This window comes from Anas acuta, chromosome 4 (genome assembly GCF_963932015.1).
Source record: "Anas acuta chromosome 4, bAnaAcu1.1, whole genome shotgun sequence".
Lineage (NCBI taxonomy): Eukaryota > Metazoa > Chordata > Aves > Anseriformes > Anatidae > Anas > Anas acuta.
In genome coordinates, this window is record NC_088982.1 from 34,346,664 (window position 1) to 34,357,142 (window position 10,479).

At 35.9% G+C, this 10,479-nt stretch overlaps 1 protein-coding gene across 1 annotated transcript in view; it reads right to left on the minus strand.

Annotated features, from left to right (window-relative positions):
- Window positions 1–7,489, minus strand: part of ANKRD50 (ankyrin repeat domain containing 50) — a 62,949-nt gene extending 55,460 nt beyond the window's left edge. Inside the window, exon 1 of the mRNA XM_068680682.1 lies at window positions 7,332–7,489. The gene's annotated coding sequence lies outside the window, so the exon portion shown is untranslated. The remainder of the gene's footprint in view (window positions 1–7,331) is intronic.
- Window positions 7,490–10,479: the final 2,990 nt, after the last annotated feature.

A 10,479-nucleotide genomic window follows, 5' to 3' on the forward strand; every position in this document is an offset into this window, starting at 1 on the left:
ACATTGAAGGTCCTCATAATCAAAAAAAATGAGACAGTAGAAAAATCAAACTTTGTCAGGGAGACATGAAGTCCAACTAAAGGATATGGATTTGGAAAGCTTTGTTGTAAAGGTGAAAAACCATGGTTAATAGTAAGAAAAGATCTTGGAAAGGGGGAATTTAATTACAACACCAGTTATACACTCTGTAATGAGTTCTGGGACATGAAAGACAGTATGGTGAAAAGGAGGACAGTGTAGGCTTTAATTAAACACAGAGCATGGACCTGGCCCTCTAAATCAATCATTATTTCTAGGAGGCAAGGAGGAGCGCTGAGCTGTGTGAATGTGTGAACAGAATTTTGGGTAACAGCCCTGCAGACTTCTGAGGAAATACTTTGACAGATGCTGAGTGGGACTACTACTCCTTATGTTCATCCCAAAGGCAACAAAAAATTAAAATTACTTCATGGTATCCAAGAAAAATCTAAAAAATATCTTAATATAAGGCTTGGAGTTTATTTTTTTTTTCCCCAGGATTGGAGTGAGGTATTGGAAAGAAAACACTAATGTTCTGGTTCAGATGGAACTCACACCCTACTTCTGGCAATTCAAGATAACTTTCCTCTCATGCAAAAACTAATTCTCTTGCCCTTGTTACATACTTAACTGCAATTAAAGCATAGATCCAACTCTCCACGCAGTTTAAACTTGTCTACCTCCATAAACATGAGCAGGAACATGCTTCTTTAACATTAGCTAAGGATTAGCCCACCACCTATGTAATAAATGGTCTAAAACAGCAGTCTCCCAAAAGATTGGAAAGTATGGTTATCATCTTTATGCAAAAATCATGACAAAATAGTTCTGAGTGATAAACCATCACTCAGTCTTTTCAGGTAAGTCAGCAAAAACTCCACATTCACACCAAGAAGGGGCTCTTGCTGATGACATTTGAACATCTATAATCGGGTAATATGACATTTGCTTGCAAATTGTTTTACTTGTTTCTGGTTGACTGCTAGGTATTGATGATCCCAATTCCTGTTATATGCCCACTTTATCTTTTGTTATTTTTGTTTACTTGCTGGAAAGGAATTATTTAACTGGACATAAGCTTAGGATTAGAAGACTCCAGGTTTTACAAGAAAGCAGAAAAACAGTAAAAATACTTCCAGGGCTTGTTAAAATCTTCCTTTAGGCATTTTCAGGTAACACTAGTTACTAGGGAAAAGGTTTTGAATCAAACATCTGGAAGCAAATCAGTCACAGCATTCCTGCAACCTTTGAAGCAAAACAGAATATATGGCAGAAGAGAAAAATGAAATTTCAGAAAAAGTTACCATCTTCCATTCATGGAAAACTCATACATTTATCTCATATCAGTTGGGTAGGTCTGCACAAACTGAGAACAAACAGCACTGAGGAATTACCCACAACTGACCACTACAGCCAGCCGTGGATATTACATCACATCTTGGTTACAGTGATCAATCTTTCATGTCTTTATTTCTGTTAGTCTAATGGCACAGATGCTCTTCTACCTGCTTCCACAAACATTTTCCATTTTCTTTGGAAAAAGTACTTCCTTTCAAACCTCTTTTCACCACAGGGGCCAGAGCTGGAATGTAAACCTATTGCCCCAGGTCAGACCAATGGCACTGGATCATGCTGACGTAGTAAAGTACATGCTTTACCAAATGCAGAGACTAATACTCTAATCAAGTAGCTAACTGCAAGTATAGTAAAGCAACAAAATGATAAAATGTGGTTTACTTCAGCTTTTCTTTCTAATAAATGTAATAACCAAAAGTTTCCATATAAGCTAGATAATCATGTTTCTCCTGTGTGAACTATCTGGGGTCCAGTTCACACTAACTCTTCCTTCACTCTGGACACTTTTTTTTTTTTTTTAATATTCTGCCATTTATTTCCACAGAACCTGTGAGAATTTTGCATTACTAGGGCTGTTACTCTTCAGTGAGATCCAATTTGAAGTGGTTAATGAATTCACAAGTACTGACTGAGCTGTGGACAGGCAAACATACATTCATGAAGAACTCCTGATTGCACGAGACATGCTTGTCCTAGGAAGACTCACTGGAAAAACTTGAAGTTTCTCTGTTCAAGTCAAGTAGTGAAGCATGCTCCCAGTTCCAAAATAAAATATCTGAAGATAAGGCCAAAGAAATGTGTGGTTAAATATCAAGGCATCAATCCAGAGATACCTAGGTCCTCAGCAGTAGATATAGAAGTTTTTAAAGGAACAGCTTAAGAATGGCTAGATTTTTTTCCATACAACAATTAAAACATACGATAATTCATTTGCTCCAAACCCAATTATTAATATGACTTCCTGGCTTGTCAAGAAGTCCTAAGAAATATTCTTAAATCTTTACACTTGTGGGATTTGAAAATTGTACTTAAATCTTTATATTACTTTTTCCCCTGAAGAACTGAATCCACCTGTTATTGTGCAGAAAATATATTAAGCTTCTATTATAAATATTAGGTTTCTAACACCAGCTTGTCTAATTCCAGCTTTTTTAAAAATAGAAACCAAGCTATTTCTAATGAATACATCACATAACAATTGTGAAAAGTAATAGTGAAATGATCTTGCTGGATCATTTTAGGCATTAGCTCTCATAAGTCAGGCTTTACAAGTATAGTTGTATTGAGTGGTTTTTAAGGAGCAAAGGATAGGTAAAGATTACATGTATGTTCTGCCAACGAAAAACCCTTTCCTCCTAGGGAAAAGCCCTGTACAACTAAATGAGTAATAATATACGGAAATGATTATGCTTTTTTTGCTTAGACCCTTTGCATAATAAGGGACACAATATTGCAGCCAGAGTATTTTACATCTTTTATTTTTAATTGAATTGTTTAAGACAAAACCCTTCCTTTCCATTTATTTTAATGTCTACAATCAACATTGCTAATTGCCTGGATTTTATGAGCTTACTTGCAGGGACAGGTGATTTAATGATATTATATTGGGTAAATACCTTTTCCTGGATGAAAAGAATCCCTAGGGAATAAAGTAAAACTGCCTTCTTTCCCTTTGTTTTGTCTTGTTCCTGCAACAACGGTTTCACTTTTCAAAAGTACATCTGAGAATACCTTCAATAACATACAACATTAAGACTGCATGCTCATATACGCTTTAGGAATTGTTTCTACACTTTTGAATCTTAAATATCTTCCTGGTGCATATAGTAAAGACAAAAATCTCAAACAGAAAGTGTTTTGAGGATCTAGAAATACCAAGAACTGGTTGATTTCCCTACCTATGGAAGCAACTCTAGAACATGACTAAGGCACTTAAGCTCAATTTTAATAACCTTTCTGGCAACAATTTGTTCTATGCCACACATCTCTACTGAAGTATTATATACTCAGTCCTAAGAGGCTTTTGGGCCTTATCCCTACATTGATTTAGAGTAACTTAAGGAGGATATTAAAATATAAGCACACTTATGCAGAGAAAAAGATGAGTTGCAACAGAAAGTTAATCAGCTTGGCTTTTTCACTAATGACAGAAGTTAGTATAACAGATTGTTAGATGCTGTACCCTTCTGAACAGTTTCCAACTTTAGAGATTACTGTATGGCTCATGTAAAAGGACCAAATTAAACATCTATTACAACATTCTTCTCATCTTTGGTAAGTCAATATGTCAAACAAAATATTGTTCAGGTTTCTAAAATTGGAATTTTTAAAAGTGCTTAGATTACTTATTACCCATGGCAAAATTCCAATTTGTAAAGAGCTATTAACTGTTTCAAGCAGTATTGGAGTAATTTTGCAGGTGCACTTTGAAAGCAGTGAAGATGCTTGAATGTTTCTTTTTTAAAGAACAGTAAGAAGGGATATTGCAAATTATTTCTAGAAAGATCTAAATGGCTTTGCAATTCGGCATCTTATTGAGAAACTGCATGAAAAATTGCATTCTCAATCCACTATCAATTAATCACTACAGCAGTTAACTCCTTCTCATATATCTTATACACAATATAAAAAATGTGTATCTATTGCTGACTAATTTCAAAAGAACAATTGAGTTTTTCATGTTGTCTGAAGTTTTCTAAAAATTATGTAGAATTTAAAAGATAAAAGTGAGAACAGTGAGAACAAAGTGGGACTGATAGAATACTTTTGCCTGTTACCTACTTGCTCTGGTGTTTCTGTGAATCTCATCAGAAATGTTTGAAATTTTAGGTTCTCAAGTGCTCTTGTAGATGTGGCCTTTCATTTTCAGAAATGTGTGGCAGAAATATCAATTAGGCTGTTTTTAAGTGAACATTTTCCCTTTAACAAAATTACTGTATTCAGAAGACAGGAGGTACTCCTAGCAGTGAAATTACTACATTTTGACTCCAAATATTGCTGATGTATCTCAAAAAGAAAAAGCACATGGATTACTTTTTCAAGTGTCCTATTTTACAGGTTGAATAGGCTAGATTATATGTCATACAGTATTGCTTCCAATTCTTTGGCTGCCTGAATCTATCCAGTGAAATAATAAGAATTATCTATCCAGTAAAATAATAAGAATTACTTTAATTACACCTCCAAGGACAGCAGGAAGCATGATGTGCTCCTTCTTGTACCTTGCAAGCAGGAGGCCCTTCTTGTGTGCTCTATCAGATCTCGGGAGGGATGATACCTTGGGGTGGCGTAGGCTCTGCATGCATCAAGGGGAACCAACCCTTCCCATGCAAACACCCAAAACATCAGGTCATCTCTTTCCTAATAGAAACATTCTAGGCAGGGAGAGATGCAATTATCTGATGACAGGCTGGTTTGGTAGGTCCTCCAGGTTCAGATAGCCAAGATAAGCATCTCATGCCCCACTTACTCCCCACTCTCCTGCTGTAACTTCTCCCCAGCCTGTGGTTTTCCCCTGTGCTGGCTGCCTTGCAGCATTTTTTCAGTAGCAGCATGTCTGGTGCCTTTCCAGCCCTGCTGCAGAGGGGTGGCACTCAGCAGAGGCTGATGGAAATCACAGCCAGCTCCATATCTGTACCTACATCACCAGAGACACTAGCCACAGCTGTCAGCTTCCAGCTTTCTTCCTTTGATTTGGCTACCTCAAATTCAAATAAACAGCAGCTTTCCATAGGCTGACATACTGCAAAGGGAGCAAGATCTTCCAGGGGAAAGACCAGTGGCAAAGACAAAGTGCAATCGTGCTATTCAAAACATGCAAGGAATGAAGTAATATGGGCTATTCCTCCCACTCCTTGCAGGCTTTCATCAGAACTGCAGCCAGCTGAAGGCATTGATCTCAGCCTGTAGCTTTCTTGGAAGGCAGTCTAAAGAAGAAAATTTATTTCCAGAAGAATTAAAGCCTATTTCAAACCTCAGCACCCTCCACCATTCAAGCACCTTTTTCATTTTTTTGGCTGCCTTCGCTTTATAGAGCCACACAACTGAAACAAGCTCATTCAAATGTTTTCCCCTGAGGAATGCAGAGATACATTCATTACAGATGTTATCATGTAGGCTTACCTTATACTGAAATACAGTAACAACCACAGGTATTGGTGCACATGAAAGTGAATAAAACTGACATCCACTTGTTAGCCTACCTAATGAAGGAGGAAAGGGCCAAGTCATGGCTGAAGTGCTATGGCAGGAATGCACTATTTGGCCTTCCACTTAGTAGAAAATTCTGTTCAATTACAGCTGATCATTTAGCACACAGCTTTACAATTTACAGCAGTGAATGTAGTAGCCTTCAAACTCCAGTTGTAAGCACTAAGCTTTTCCTACATGCATTTTAGTCCATCTAACACGATGGCTAACAACCTCCCATTTTTCTACTTTCTACAGGACAAACATTGCAGAGATAGACAAATGCTTCTATTCATGTGACTTACTTTGAGTATAACATATCAAAAATGCAGAATACATAGCAAGACTGCTGAAGCAGTAAATATGCAGCATACCTATCAAGGCTCCAAAGCTCTTTTGACCACACACACACCCTTCCTCTTGCTCATGTAAAACAATGAGTCAGCTCAACTGCATGAAGGAATTTGTACACTATTCACAGGAACAGCATCCCAAAATGTTATGAGTTCAGGTTTTAATAGTCATGATTTTAAAAACCACGAAGTATTTCATTTAAATTCCAAATCTCCATGTCTCCTTTTGAGAAACTGTTCCTGATGATATCCCACTGATAAGATTTTCCATTAGGAAAAAATAAAAACAAACATCACCAATATCTGCAATACATTTTCTGCATGTCTTTGTGCTAATCAGCCATCTATGTATTTTCTCTCACAAATGCTTGTTGTGTCATATGGCTTATTCAGAAGAGCAAATGATGACATTTGCCTCAGAAACTGAGCTTCTTTCTTAGACGTCTAAGAAAGAATTATACCACATAAGGTTTTAAATAGTACTTTGCGTGATTCATCAGTTCATGACATCCATACATCATTACTTCTTAAAGCAGGTTATGGCAATAAGAGTTTTATTCTATATTAGCAAATGCAAGTAAAAGGAAAACAAAACAAAACACAGAATGAAAAAAGATCTTAAAGCTACATATCCTGCATGTTTTCCAGACAGAAGATTGGAAGATCTCCAGTGGAATCTTGATTTAATTCAAATGGTGGAGACTGCACAACTTCAATTGCTATTTCTCTTTCATACAAAGTAAAGCCTTCATCCTGACCTTGAAAAAAAAAAAACATCTAAAGAGGCTTTTTTCTTCCTTAAGAATACAAATAAATTTTATTTGTTGTGATTATTTTGCTCATTAGTCAGTCTTGCATTTAAAAATAATCAAAGCCATAACTTTTCCTCTGATGCTTTTGAGAGAAAAAAAGATAACAATAATTTGATCTTGTACTTGTCAACGTTTTTCTTTATGTGGTTTGAATCTGCCTTTAGCACACTCTGAGATGAGAACCAAAGAGTCACTATTCAGAGTTGCAAAATTCAAACGATGTATGAACACCAGAAAACTCTTCCTTGTGCCAGTAAATACATAACTCTAGAAAAAAATTGCAAATGGCATATTGCTATATTCTCAGAAGATCTGTAAAGCTTTAAATGGAAAAATTGGACAGTAAGATTTATCAGCCGAAGTCTCAAGAAGACTGTGCTGTGATGGGAGCTAGATCACAAGGTCTTTCGTAATAGCCAGCCTAATCTAGGAAGTTAGTTCCTTAAAAAAGTTTCACAAAACAAGTTTCAGCAACGCTCTTCAGGATGATATTCTTTTACAACATAAAACAAATCCATTCTGAAAACACTCTATAATGTTAACTTTTCTGTTTTCAGCAGTTATTATCTCTCCTCTATCAAATTAGCATTTAGTTTTACTATACCTTCAATACCCTTCATCCTTGGGATTTGCCCAAGCAGCCCAGGACAGAAGACTCCAGCATCCCAAAACTCTCCTCAGCCTGTAGCAGCCAGCACACTGCTCCAGGAGGACTAAGCAATAATTTGGGAAGAGCTCCAGGAGCAGGGACTCTCACAGCACCACTCAAACCAGGATTAGAGCCAGGGCTGGGCTGAAATAGCCCCTGAGGCAAGGGATGGGGTGGGGGCATCAGGTGCTTCTACTTGGGCAATTAGGAAACATTGGTTCCCTCAGGGCACTTGGTACCAAAGCTTCATAGAATGGGGAAGGTGGTCTTGTAGTTATGTGAATGGTCTAAACTCAAACCAGGTGTTCAACAATAACTTAATGTCCCCTCCCTTGTTCTTCAAGACAAGCAGTGGCTCCTAGGGGCTTTGAGGCAACTTGATATGGTCACTGAGAGAAGGGTTTGCCCCCTTTGCCACTTAGAAATTTTTTGGAATTTTTTGGACTGTTATCCCCAAGTGGTTTGATACACTGATAGCAAGGCCACTACGATGTCTTGAGTGGTCTAAGGCAGTTCAAAATTGAAGATACTATTTTATTTCTTGATATCTGCTTATTTATTGCTGGTTCTCAGGAAAACCTTTTTGTGCTCCCACGGAATAAATTGAAACACTTTTTTCTTTTGGTGTAATACATAAGGAAATTCCCTCCCAAATTTTCCATAGGTTTAAGAATCTGCCTTAAAAATGTCAATAATCAAATTTTATTGCACAACAGAAATGTTCTCAATATTCCTTTATTTATTGCACATTGTGAAAAAAAAGTGAATATGCACACTATAAATTTAAGTGGAATAAACGATGGATATACAGGCACATAAACTTTAAACTTCTAAATTTCCTTAAACAAGATGCTCACTGTCCCTTATAATCTTGGAGTGAGATGGGGCTGTTTCTTGTTTTGGCAGTGACTGTTTCTGTGGTAATGTTAACCGAGGCTGGATCATTGTTCTGATTTTAATTACTCTTGACATATTTTGTTTAAAATTCCACACTGCTGTTGTAAGACACTTTTACTGTAGACACTGCTTACTGATATTTTTCCCTGATGAAAACATCACAGTTAGAGGTCTATTAAGGTCAAATATTTCCTGCTGCAGTTCTGGAAGTTCAGGAACTTCCCATCACATTTATTTGTGTTTTGTTTTCAGAAAGACTTCCCTTAGAAAAAATATACAAACCTTAAAATTAACTCATGGTATGTAGGCAAACAAATCTTAAGGGATAATTTAATGAAGAAAATTGGCAGTTTCATTTTACCTTTCTTACTTATTAGCAGAATGCATACAATTGTAATCTTTTTAGGTTAATTTATTTCTATACTTCAGTTTCCTCTTCAGATTCAGAGGATCATAGAACAAAAATAGCATGCAGCTGGAAAAGATGATGTGAGTTATTGAATCATATTACAAATAATCCCATCATTTATCTTCGATCCAGCTTAACGTGGTGAGGTGTATTTATGTGCAGATGCAAGAGTGCACAGAGGGACAGCTATGTGGAGGCTCTGTGATATTAAGTCTTCGAAGTTGCTCAGTATTTTCAACAATCTTAGGGACACCAGGGAACATTGATTTCTTCTCAAGGTCTTAGGGGGATACTCTACTGTATTTATAACATGGAAAGAACTTTCTTTTTTTTTTTTTTTTTTTTTTAAGGAGCTCTGTGCTTGTGCTTTCCTAGGCAAATGCATTTTCATTTCATTTAATGTTTTGCACTATATGTATATTATGTATATCTCACTACAGCCAGGAAAGACCGTCGCATCTTGGCAGCGTCTTTAGCCATTTGGTTCAATTTAATTTTCACATTCAGAATTTGAAAAGTAGGGTCAAAGGAAATACAATAGCTTTGAATTGCTGCATGTTTACAGTATTCATCTTACAGAAGCATTCAAATGCATTTCTGTACTACCCATTGATGGTAAGGATCTCAAATGAACAATAGAGAAGACTGAATGACTGAATGACTTTTTTTTTTTTCATAAAAAGTCTTTTTTGCATATTACATAATTTGTACAAAAGTATTTGATGTGATTATTTTGAATGTACTGCATTCATGTCCAATTTTACAGTATTCTCTTTGTACTCACAATTTGGTAAAGTGACTCAGTATCATACCACTCCAATCTCATACGCATGAATAATTTTTTCCATGAACTTTACTTTCCTTTGGACAAAATGTTAGTTGTAATAATAATAACAACAAAAATATAATTACCAGGAAATATTTTTATTAATAATAAATAATAAATACAAATGGCACTAATTTATGTATATTTGACTAAGCAATCTTGAAATGTTTTTGTGTGTTTTTTAAGCTTTTCCAAATAAATTTTCATGGTTTTCATATGCAAGATATCTAACAAGCCTTAGTTTTGGCTAGATAAACACATCTATTCTTAACCTGGTCTAAAAGTAAGTTCATTATGCTTTTCCGTCTGTTTAGTTTTGCGAAACAGAAATAATGCCTTAGCAGAAAGAACTGAAAACTTTGGCTTTTACATTATCTGTCTTCTCCAAAGACAACCCACAAGTATGTTAGCTAGTTGCAATTCTCTGAAAATAGATGTACTAGTGAACTCACTTCAGTGTTGGTTCCTGAGGAGTATTCTAACTAAATGGAAGAATGCTAGTTTTAATCCTTTTCTGTCTTCCTTCATTAGATGCTTTGTAACATAGTTTGGAGATGTAAATACTCTTTCATTAAATTAAATTCATAAAATTAAATTCATTAAATTAAAAGCGTAAATTCACTTTCTACTATCATGACCTAAAACCTAGTTAAGTCAGTAGGAGTCATTCCAGGGATTTCAATGGTTTTTGGATTGAGCTGTGGTAGAGAAACCTCTAATTGATAGAGGATTATTTCTTCCATGTTTATTTTGTATACCATATGGAATAAACCTCTGGGCTACACTACAAGATAAAGTAGGAAGAATAATATATGTTTACACCTACCATCTAAACTAGCTATGTAACTTACAGTCTGTTTAGTGTGAAACTGTAGAATGGAAGCAGGTTTCTTTGTGTGGACTGTAATGACAGTGTCTATTTTACCTTACTGCTGCATCATGAATTTCATTTACATAAGTTGATTTATTGA